The sequence below is a fragment of the Malus domestica genome, chromosome 01 (genome assembly GCF_042453785.1).
Source record: "Malus domestica chromosome 01, GDT2T_hap1".
Taxonomy (NCBI): Eukaryota; Viridiplantae; Streptophyta; class Magnoliopsida; order Rosales; family Rosaceae; genus Malus; species Malus domestica.
The window spans coordinates 12,444,481-12,456,803 of NC_091661.1; the positions used below are offsets into that span (position 1 = coordinate 12,444,481).

Genomic DNA, 12,323 nt, shown 5'->3' on the forward strand with positions numbered 1-12,323 from the left:
GACTGAGAAGGATCCAAAGCCAATACAACTCAGTGGCTTGTTGGAAACTAGAGATCGGGCAAAAATAGTTGATTGTTTGCATGAATTTAAAGACTATTTTGCTTGGCACTACACAAAGATGCCAGGTTTAGACTCCACCTTAGTAGAACACAAAATGCCTATTAAGGAGGGGTATAAACTTGTAAAGCAAGCTCAAAGAAGAATGTCGAAGGAGATAGAAGAAAAAGTCAAACAAGAGATTGAAAAGCTAGTAAAGGCGGGATTTATTAGACCTGTCAAATATGTAGAGTGGTTGGCCAACATTGGACCTGTACTTAAAGTTGCAACTAATGTTATTCGATGTTATGTTGATTATAAAAACATTAATGAAACTACACCCAAAGATGAATACCCCATGCCTATGGCTAACCTATCTATAGATGCAGTGGCAAAGAACAAAGTTCTATCTTTTATAGATGGGAATGCTGGTTATAATCAAGTAAGAATGGCTGGAAACGATATACATATGACAAGTTTTAGGTGCTTAGGACATGTAGGACCATATGAATACGTAGTTATGTTATTCGGGCTCAAAAATGCTAGTGCAACATATCAAAGAGCAATGCATGCTATTTTTCATGATTTAATCGGGCATAGCATGGAGCTGTACATTGACGATATTGTGGTAAAGTTTAAAACCGAGGAGCAACACTTAAAAGACCTCAGACAAGCCTTAATGAGAATTTGGACCCCAAGTTAAAAATGAATCCTAAAAATGTTCTTTTGGAGTCAGGTCGGGCAACTTTATAGGATTCTTGGTACATCAAAGAGGTATGGAGGTAGGTAAGAACAAGGTGCGGGCAATAATGGAATCACCCTCCCTTACTAACAAAGTGCAATTGCAAAGATTGCTAGGGAAGATTAACTTCTTGTGAAGATTCAGTGCTACCCTGGCGGGCAAAAAGAGTTTGAGTGGGGCCCAAGGCTTTTGACATAGTGAAGGCCTACCTAGCCTTTCCACCAATACTTATGCCCCCTCAGAGAGGGAAACCTTTAAAGCTCTATATCTCTGCGTCTGAAAAGTCAATTGTGAGCTTGCTGGCCCAAAACAATGAAGAAGGAAAGGAGCAAGCAATATATTACCTCAATAGGACACTTACTGAGGTAGAAACAAGATATAACTTAGTGGATAAGCTATGTTTGGCTCTGTACTTCACTGCCTGCAAATTAAGGCATTACATGTTGCCTTGCCACATTTATATCATTGCCAAAACCAATGTGATCAAGTATATGCTAACAAAGCCAATGCTAACTGGGAGAATTGGAAAGTGGATTCTAGCACTTTCAGAGTTCAACCTTTAATATGTGCCTCAAATAGCAATAAATGGGCAAGCCATTGTAAATTTCTTGACTGAGCACCAATAATCACTAGAAAAACTTGTCAATATCCCAAGAACTTTGGAAGCAGCAAGTCTTTGGATCCCACCCAATAAAGATCACTCGGGCAAGGAAGAATGGATCCAGCAAGAAGTAAAGAGAATAACCAGCCTATGGATCGCTCATTAGAGATTGTATTTTGATGGATCTTGCACTCAACAGGTTACTGGAGCTGGGTTTGTCATTATTGATCCAAAAGAGGTTCAACATTGTTACTCATTCTTTCTAGATTACCAAGATATTACAACCAATCGGGCAGAGTACGAGGCACTGATAATTGGCTTGAAAATCCTGATAGAGTTGGGGGCAATCAAAGTTGAGTTGTTTGGTGATTCAGAATTGGTGATTAATCAGCTAAATGGAGTTCTACTTGGGAATGGCCTTTCAGCATCTACAGAGTATTAGAAATAGAAGGGTATTACTTGGTAGATTTAGAGGGAAACTTGCAAAGGCATCCAGTCAATGCTAAGTTTTTAAAGAAGTATCACCCAACTTTATGGATGTTAGAGATTCTTATATCAAAGAAGTCTAAGTGTTCTGAGGAGGGATGAAGTTAGTCTATCCATTTACCACAATTAAGCTTTGAAGTAAATAAAACAAGTTAGAAGTGAAGAAGCAAGTCATTTCATTTCATTAAGAGAATATTACAAAAGCTCTAGTCTAACAGTTTTACATCCTTAGCCAAAGCAGTTATCCTAGAGTGATAGGTCTGCATTATTGTGAAGATTCAGCTTGGTTCCTTTAGGGCAATGTTGTTGTTGGTTAGTTGAGCTTCAGCATCATCTACTTCCAGATTGACTTTCTTCGCCTCTTCTATTTTTTGATAAAGTTTGCTTGATAAACTCATAAGTTCGGCCTTCAAAGCAGAGAGCTACTCTTCCAGCTTCAAGATCTTTGAAGTAACCACCATAATGCGATCTTCCAAAGCTGAACCTTCTTCTACCAACTGCCGCAGAGAAGTTGAAGTCCCAACCTGCTTTTCTTTATAACACTTGACTCGGTTGAATGACATTTCTACTTGAATGTGTTGGTCCCTTAGAGCCTTCAGGTTCTCGAAGAAGTTGAGGAAGGATTCATACTGAACCTTTGGCATTTGATGAGCCTTGTATAACTTAGTCAGGGCCTTCTCAGCTTCTTGGAGGGCCTTTAGGTTGAAGGAATAAGTGAAGTCCCTTTGCACCAATTCTTAGAAGATCCGGTGCTGAACTTGAAGAATTTGAGGTTCAGAAGGATTCCTTGAGGACTTCAGCTTGGTCTTGATTTGCCCGAACTCTCTGACCAGTTTGGGCAAAGAAGCTATGGCTGGAATAGATGCAAGAGGTGGAGATACCACACAAGCTCTCTCGAAGGTAGTTGCAGAATAGGCAGCTTTAGGTGCAAGTGAGGGAAGAGATTCAGAGGTGGAGGTGACCCTAAAAGATGGAGTTGGCATTGTTGCCTTGGAGGGCTAAGAGGACTCAACCTGCCTTGCTAAAGGAAAATGAGAGTTGCCCAAGCCCTCATCAGAGACATATCAAACCAAAAGAAAACGACAAGTGTTAGCAAGTTGAGCTGTATAAAGAAAAAAATGAAAGTAAAAGACATTTGTATACTTGAAAAGACCCTGGGACTTTAGGGAGAGCCTCCGTGGTTTCAGCTGCCTTAAGGGATGTAGCTAGGCTAGCCCGAGAAGGAGCCTAAGGAGCCCTCGAGCTAGTCACTTTTGAGACCACAAGGATCTCATGGACTATGGGCTTCTCAAAGGTAGTTAGTGGCGAGCGGCTTCATGCATTGAAGAAGACTAACATAAGCAATACACAGGTTATATGTCATTAAAGAAACTTGAAAGAAAGATGTAAGGAAGATCTTGAGGAGAAAAGTATTACTAGAGCATTTTCATCTTCTACATAGTGCAACCACTCCCTAATCCTAGGATTGAATTGGGAAGTGGGAGTTACCACCATCACTGGAGAATGAGTAGAAGAGGTAGAGGCTGAGCTTTACCTGACTTGTGGTGTTGATACCCCAACCTTTGCCTAGGAAGTAATAAGAGGTATGGGTTAGCTTGGAAGCTAGAAAAATCACAAATTTGACCAATATTAAGAGATATACATGTGAAGGCTTGGCCCGACAAGGGGAAATATGCACCACTCGGGCAGAATGAGAAAGCTCGGGTTGGGTGGTCCCTTCACCTCTAGTATCCTATTTCAAGAAAACAAGTAAAGAAAAGGCATGAGTGTCAAAGAAAATGAACTAAAAAATAACTCAATGATTAAGGAACGAAAGCTATATCTTCAACTCCTCAAGGATAGTGTCAAGGATCTCCTTGTCTGCTTGTTGAACATCCATGCCCGACTGCGATCCTTGGGGAGTGGGGGTAGGTTTTTTGGTGGCTGGAGGTCCTAATTACAAGAAGAAAGAGAAAATTTGCTTAAAGCTTAGAAGAATCAAGATTGAGACTAAGACTAAGATACTTACTGGAAGACTTTTGTTTCTTTCTGCCTACTTCAATTGGTTGGGTAGACTAGGACTATGAAGCTCAAAGAATTTGGGACCTGGTCCTCTTCTGAGTTGGAGTTACCCTAGGGCCAGGCAAGGTGAATCGAGGTGTAGGCTTATCCTTTGGCTCGGACTCCGAAGATTACCATTGTTGCCCTTGCCCGACAGGGTGCCCGAGTCTTCACCTCAGGCCTAGCCTCGACTTCTGAATCTCCAAAGAGCTCGGAGATGTCTCCAGTGTCTCTAGCAGATTGGCTAGACCTAGCCTCTTGCATCGCTACCTCAGTCGCGGCTTCTTAGAAGACCAGAGCATCTGCATCTTTTTCTTCTGGCCCAACATCCACTTCCTCAATGTTGCCTTAGGCTGTAAAACCAAAATAAGAATCAGTGATCAATAGACTATGGAGGTATCACGAAGAGAAGTAAAACAGAAGTAGTTAAAGATACCTATGAGAAGAAGCTGGTTCTTCTGGTTAATCATCTTGGGGTAGGATTTGAAGAAGAGTTGCCCGAAAAGCTGGTCGTAGGCCTCTATGAGATCTCCATCATACTTTTTTCGATAACTTGGCCTTTCACCAAGTGGCAAATGGAGGGGTGCATTCGAAACTTAGAGCCACATGCTTGTGGGTGAAGCAGCTCTTTACTTCCAGGTTGCACCGAACTGCCTAAAATGTCACATCAACAGGAGAACGAAAGCTGAAGGAGGTTCCATAGTGTAAGGAATTAAAGTAAGGCACTGGGATCGCTTGCCTAAATCCTAGTTGTCTACCACAAAAGTTAGGGTGGTAGACTTCGAGCCTGCGCTCATACCCAACTCGGTCAATTCTCACTCCCCAAGCCAGGTCCCGTTGCTGGATGCAACTTATAAATTTCTCCTTGTATGTGCTGCTGGTATCTTCCCCAAAAGCATCATGGAAGATCTGGTTCGAGAACCATGGGTACCTCCTGAGCACGAAGACACCCCACTCTAAGTCTACCCGAGTTCGACAGACTTTAAAGAAGTATAGGCAGGCAAGGGTTGAATGGTTGGTGGGAGACGCCTCAGCCAAGATGCGGACTGGAGCCACTTATTCAGGAAACTCTAGGTTAGGCGCTCAGAACTTGGGGAAATACCATTGTAGCCACAATTGGACCATCTAGGTTGGCCCGTTGAGGTTGGTCTTGAAGGGCTCATATCGGGTCATCTCAAACAAAAGGTGGTAAAGGTGTGCGAGAAGGAAAGGCCCCGTGGCCACGTCATCGAAAGAATGAAGAGCCTCTACCAATGGGATCCATTCCAGCTTCACTTATTTGGATTTGTTGGGGAACACATGTTTGTTCAACCAATATATGATGAAATACATATGCTCCTGAGCCCTATCTGCAGTGGAAGAGGGCGGGTTAAAGGTTTTCTTTGCAAATGGGATGAAGCCCGCGAAGGACGTCCCATAGCTCTTGAAGGTGAAAAGAGTATACTCTAGGCGAGTAATGGACTCAAAGGCGCCTGAGCTTTCACCGGTCAGGCGAGAAGGTGAAGACCAGTCGTGGGTGATGTCCACGCACCTACTCGAGGGCCTTAGCCCGAAGACTTGAGCCATGTCAAGGATTGTGGGAGACATGGGATCCATTCTGAAATCGAATGTGTTGGTCCCATTATTCCAAAAAAGAAAACATATGGTCAAAAGCTCGGGCTTGGCAATGATTGTGACCTTGGAGAGCATGATGAGCTCGTAGACTCCATTGGCTATCCATTATTTCTTCCAAATTGGCTCAAGCTCGTCCACCCATTGCGACCATTCCTCATCCTTCATTAATGGGAAGCCCAATTCAATTGATTGGACCATTTGGAAGCTGAAATGCTGGTATCAGCGGAGTAAGGGTTCAAGGTAAACCAGTACGCAGAGGGCATGTTGTTCTCCACAACAATTAGGACTCAGCTAGTCCAGGTCAATCCTAGAGAGTGAACACCTTCTTCCTCAAAGAAAATTGAAGAATTTAAACCATCCCGAGGGTGATGAAGGGTCGTTGAGTCGGCGACTCAAGTTGACGATCCCTTCACCGGACTCTCATGCAGGACGAGTTTTAGGTGCTATAGTTAGTTTTGGGAAGAAAGCAAAGAAAAACTGCAAAGGCAATGGAGTACTGGAAAACTTGGGAATTCTGGAAACTTGGAAAATAAGGATTGCTAAAGATATTTGGCCGAGAGATTTAAATGGAGGTTATATAGTGGGTAGTTAGTTAACGTTGGAAATCGTGGGTTAGTGCAAAAGTTTATTCGAAAAGGGTTGTTTAAATGCCGCAACTCCCGAGTTAAAGCAAGTCGCTAGTGTTTAATCATTATTAATGTCTCTATTAGTAGACTTAACAATGATTAAGGGGGCACAATTTGGGTTAATATTTAACATTGGGCTTAAGTATTAGAGGAAGCCGAAATGCGCTAAAACAAGTTAAATTTGCCCAAAGCTCAGCAATGAAGCCTAAAGCAAACTAAAGCCTTTTTCAGCCAAGGCATAGGCCATGTGCCTATGATTGAAGTGACAAATGACAGAAGCCAACTCACTATCAACCAAAAAGCATTTTCTAGTGGCATTACAAGTAAATAGATGATGACTCACTGCCCTCCGAGAGCCATTGGCAAAAAATGATGCTAAAGCAGTCAGGCTAAATTGCCTATAAAAGCCAAGAAAAGCACAAGAGACAAGGACACTTAACCAATCAAACAAAAGACATACAAACTCTGCTCTCAAGCTAGTTCATGCCCAGAAAGTTGAATCTTGTCCAGATCCAATCTCTTTCGACCATAGTTTACCCATAGAAAGCTACCCTATTGTCAAAGTTTAGAAGCTCTGCTACTTTCCCTTAGTTTTGTAGTATCGATTCCTTCTAGGAAACCAACCTTGTTTATATTTCCTACTTATATTTCTATTCTCTAGTGCCTATAACTTCTACAAACTCAAAGAGAAGTTGTTGCAAGAGGTTTGACCTTACCTAACAAGGTTAAATCTTGCCTGACTTCCACGTGTTTGTACTTACATGTTATAGATATGTCATTTAATGCATATTCTATTGTGTTTTAACTTGCTTTTAACTGCTTTTTGTTTTAAAGTTCTATTTATGAACAAATCGGACTAAGTTAATCAACTTCACTTCCATAAGTGTTTAACTGATAATCAATCAAACGTTTAGAATGGCTCTGGACTCCCTTCGCTTGGACATACAAAGTATAAGTAAAAGTCTTTGGTCACAAGGCAAGAAAAAGAACTTAATGCAGTCTTAACCTATCTGTGACAATCCTTTAATATTGGCCTTGATTATGATTAAACGTTTTCCCTCCGTCGATTTTTTAAAGTGTTTAGCACCACTTGATTGTTTTAATTAAATTATACCACTTACCCACGCATACCAATGGGATGATTTTTAATTCTCTGTCATCAGATCCAGACCAGGTTCTCAAGTCAGGTCGAATCGGTTTAGTCACTAGTCCACTGCTGCAACCTTGTCGAAAATTGAAAATTCGATCAAAATTCTTCCCAAGCTCACTACATCGTCATTGTTGCTCCGATCTTTGATCTAAGGATAATTTTCGATTCCTGGATCCAACTGAACACCATGTGTGTGGTCTCGAAGCTTAATTCCAAGCAGTTGTTCGGAAATGTCTCGCCGACCCTCGATTTCTCACCAAAAAATTGGGCATCTTTCCTAAGCTCCAATCTGCAAAAAATCTCAACCATTTCATACAATCCATACATGAAAATACATCTACACAACACAAGGAATCTGGACATAGTATTTTCACTAAACAAAAACCATAGATGAAATCGTGGTGAGATGAGGAAGGTGATAGTGGGTTCAAAAACTTGTTTGTTGAAGAAATTTATGATGTTGGTGGTGTATGTTTCGACAGAAAACAAGAGTGAACAAGATGAGAGAGAAATGAGAGAAAAGTGAGATAGAGGAATGATAGAGTGGGATATGAGAAGAAGGACTAGGATTTTCTCCCCTGCTCTTTCCATCCCATTACATCACATCCTCTCACATTCTCTATTTTGTCTTTCTCTTTCTATAAAAAAATTAATATAAAATATTAACGTCGCTTAATCGTAACCGTTCAAATATGAGGGGAGGGAAGGGGAGGGAAAAAAATGGGAGAGAATCCTACTCCTGAGAAGAAAGGGGGAACACGAGAGAGAGGTGTGGGGCCCATTGGCACACCTCAAACTCTAAAAATGACAGAAGAAAATATTTCCAGACAATGGCATTTTGTGTTTCGTAAATTCTTCGTTGTAACTCCAAATTCAAGCGCTCACCTGTTCGTATCGACTGGTACTACAAAGATACTAAAAGAAAGGAAAAAATTTATGACCTGAGCGCAAGCGTCCATATAGAATTCCACTTAGCCTAACATGGGCATTTTTGTCATTTTACACCTTTAGGAATTAACAGGTCATAACAACATCAAGTTGACTTTGATCTCCATATTAGTTTATCAATTCTGAACTGATACATGAAATATAATTTTTGACTTATGGATGAAAAAGGATTAATAAGTATTTTCTGCTCAAAAGTGTTTGCTTATTAATTTTTCTTTGATGTTCAAGAAATTGAACTTCTGGTTTATTTTTTATTGATGGATAATTAATCTGCTCAAAAGTGTTTTCTTATTCAGTCTAACTATTAATCAATCTATAATGAAACATGAAATTAACAAGCTCAAAAGTGTAGAAGCTATGTATGAATGCCCCTTGTGTTTTGTGTAGAAAAACTGATATTGAAATTATATGCTTTTGTTGTAATCACAAAACATTCAGTTAAAGTTTTTCTATTTTTATCAACTATTTGATGAACAAACTGATTAAATAATTTGTATGTTTTTCAGTCACATGAATCACTTCCCTGCATTTACTTGTAATGGAGATGTTGAGCTCACAAATTTTATGATTGTAGATCCCATGACTAATGCTTTGCGAGTGGGAGTATTTAAAAGGCATTTTGTTTCATTTTGTAGGCATTTATAAGGTTTTTTACTCTTAATCAGTGGGAGTAATAATTTGCCTACATAATTTTGTCTCTTTTAACCAATGGAAGTAAGAGATTGCCTTTTGGATTAAAATTTTAAAGTGTTAGGGGTAATAGTTTCAGAGGAAATTTGGTTTAAGTTTTGCTCATAAGTTTTAACAAGATATCTTAATTTTGTAAATAGTGTGGTGTATTTTTACTTGTTCTTTTACTCTTATATCAAATATTGAATTGACCAAAAAAATTGATTTTGTTACCAATATTATTGAGCTCTTTTGTGAACTACTTTTGTTTTGAAGGATTAGTGTAATTGAACATTACCCTTGATGCCATAATGTTGTTGGCAACATGTAAGATTATTTTGAGTGTATATGTGGTTATAGAATACTAATATAGTGAAATTGTGTGAACATTTTTATTGATCTGCATTCAAGTTAATAATGACAATCTTACTAGGGTTTGGTTACAGAATTTTGTAGACTCAGTGATCACTATTATTCTGGTGATATTTGGCTAATTTACAAATTTATTGATACTCAAGTGGGAGAATGTAAGAATTATTGTATGTATCAATAACTTGTCAATTACGTCACTTGAACTTTTAGTAACTTATCATTTAAGTGACTTGGTATTCGATTGATTTTGTAACCCCCCCAATATGGCTAGAATAATAGACTCTTAACTTTGATTGACCAATTACGTAATCACTATTTGGTAAGACTTGTTATGGTGAGACATAAAATATATTATTGTGATTACGAGCATCGATCTCTCATTTGTAATAGGTTTGATTGAGAGATATCCTAACAACTATGTAAGGATTGTCCATACTCTCACAATAATAGTTAAATTATTGGAGAGAGTAAAAGACATCCTTATGCTTGCGTTGATTCCTCTTCTATGAACAAGTTAATTGTAATTATTTATTGTACTTCAGTTAATTAAATCTGTAATTCTAATGTCCTGTTATTCTTGTGCTTTTCAGGATATGTTAAAAAGTTTCATAATTTTTTTTTCCTATAATATAATCCCAATCAGCTCCCACCTGCAACAACAATTTGGTCCATACAAAAGACTAGGCTAATATTCAATCAAAAGTATGAAGGATTCCCACCTCTTCAGTATTTTCTGATATCTTTCGAATTTGTACTGGATTGGATGGCCTCAACAATTTGAAACAATTAAGTTCTTATGATAACAAAAACACAATGAGAAAGAACAAAAATTAGGAGTAAAAGCATAGCCAACAGAAAAAAGACCAAAACGATGTGGGTGCTTTTTGGTTTTGTATCAAGCGCTCAGATATAAAATTCCGTGTGATAACAAAGTGGAGCATGCCACCCTATATGTAGGCTGCCTGAGAAAATTATGAAAAAATGGAGGTGATGAGGAAAGTAAGTATATACTATAGAGACAGTGGAGGTAGTCAGACCAAAGCACTATTAAAATAAACCATCGTGAAACACCTGAAGTGGGAAAAAGAGGCAACAATGAGATTCTTCCTTTTAAATTATGAATATATATATATATATATATATATATATATATATATATATGTGTGCCCAGATGCTCTGCAGGCAGGTTCGATCAATGAACAAGAAAAGATAACACCTCACTGCTGATAAACTATTTGGTTCATTGATAGATTAAAGATGTGTGTTTAAGAGTGCTTTTCCATGAATCGATTTTTAATGCTATTGTTAATAGTGCTTTTGCTATTTGTATTCAAGTTAAGAAAAATTGTTTCTTTACATATTTTTTTTCTGTGTACACGTTCTTGTTTATTTTTTATATTTGATCAAATAAAGCAAAAGGAAATCAAATGACAGTTTAAGATATAAGTGTGTAGAAGAATAAATAGAGCGTGCGTAATCATTTACCTTAAGTTGAAGCTCAAGTGCTCCATATACTCAAATGACTAGAAATGATGATTTGCTAAAAACCTATCCTCTGCCTCCTTGAGCTTGGAATTCCTCTTTTTATACAAAATGACTTATATGGAATAAATTTACAACTATCGTGGTGTCTTATTACAATAAAACAATAAGAATATACGGTTATCGTGGTGTCTTATAACAATGAAACAATAATCTAATTTTTTTAAAACATAACACTACATTATTAAATCGACATGGAATGGTAAACCATTTCATGTAAATTGCTAACCTCTTGATTAAGATGGGACGAAAACGGCTAGCATGATACATTGTGGGACACCATCACATGGCTCTACAATACCCTTATAAATTAAAGTGAAAGGTAGAAGGGACACGGCCCACAAATTGTGCGGGACCTCCAGCTTTTAGTAGTACCACAGCTAAGCCAAGCTTGTAGGCTTGTAGCCATTCGTCCAGGTCTATATATTAATGTTGGATTGGAAATTGGATTGGAATATCTTCTGTTTCCCACAGCTTACCTCATATTCGAACTAATTAATATTAAATTATAAGAGTACACAGTGTAGGACAGATTTTTTAATGTAACCAGAATATAAGTCTATACACTATATATCGTAATATGAGTGAAAAAAATATATTTTGTAATGTTCTTTTATTTGTATTATGATATATAGTGTATTGACTTGTGTTAATTGAAGAATCTTTCCACACTATAAGTTGGTAATTTGAATTTGTAATTGAAATAATAATAAATCAAGCATAATATACTCAACTCGGGATTGATGAATGGCCCTAAGTAAAATACATCCTTTGAATATGATGACATGAACAAATTAAATCGGACCATCTGTTTCTACTCGATAATACTCTATAGAATCAAGTAACATTATTGAAATTACCATCCTCCAATGAAATCGATAATGCTCTATAAAATTAAGTAACGTTAATAGAAATTATTATTTGCCCAATGAAGGTAAATGTTATAGTTTACCTAAAAAGACTACTTTTCAACAGCTTGGACACCTCTTGGCTACTTAGTGGCCCAATCTTCAGCAGCCACATCACTCCAAACAACGACATTTTCATGCATTCACCTTCAGCAACCCCTAGCTCGGGCGACACCATCCTCAGTTGCCCTTGTTTGGGCGTCATAATCACCAATTGTCTTGCGAAGAGTGGCCTCGAAAGAAAAGTCAAGCAGATCCTTTGGAGAAACGGAGAAAGTTTCCAAATCTTTACCAACAAACTCACAATCTGACAACTTATTGAAGATGGTCTACATAGCTCAACTTGTAGAAATTGGCCCAACCCTGGGTAAGCGAAGCCTCGAGACTAACCTTCTTGCCCTTCAACTGCTCGTTCTCTTCAAGTAGACCAATACGAACATGTTGCAGCTCATCCACTTCCTTTTTCAAGCCCTCGTTGATCTTCAGCGCACCTTGAAGTTCCAATTTCTTGGGCTCAAACCTCTTGACGATATTCTACAAGTAAATCACCTGATTATATATGGCAATCAGTTCTTCATCCTTTGTGTAA

The 12,323-nt window shown here is 38.4% G+C and overlaps 1 long non-coding RNA gene across 1 annotated transcript; it reads right to left on the reverse strand.

Annotated features, from left to right (window-relative positions):
• Nucleotides 1–7,002: 7,002 nt before the first annotated feature.
• Nucleotides 7,003–10,918, reverse strand: LOC114827313 (uncharacterized). The gene is made up of 2 exons (XR_003776496.2): nucleotides 10,770–10,918; nucleotides 7,003–7,584 (listed from the first exon to the last, which is right to left on the reverse strand). It is a non-coding gene; the product is annotated as an uncharacterized lncRNA (long non-coding RNA).
• Nucleotides 10,919–12,323: the final 1,405 nt, after the last annotated feature.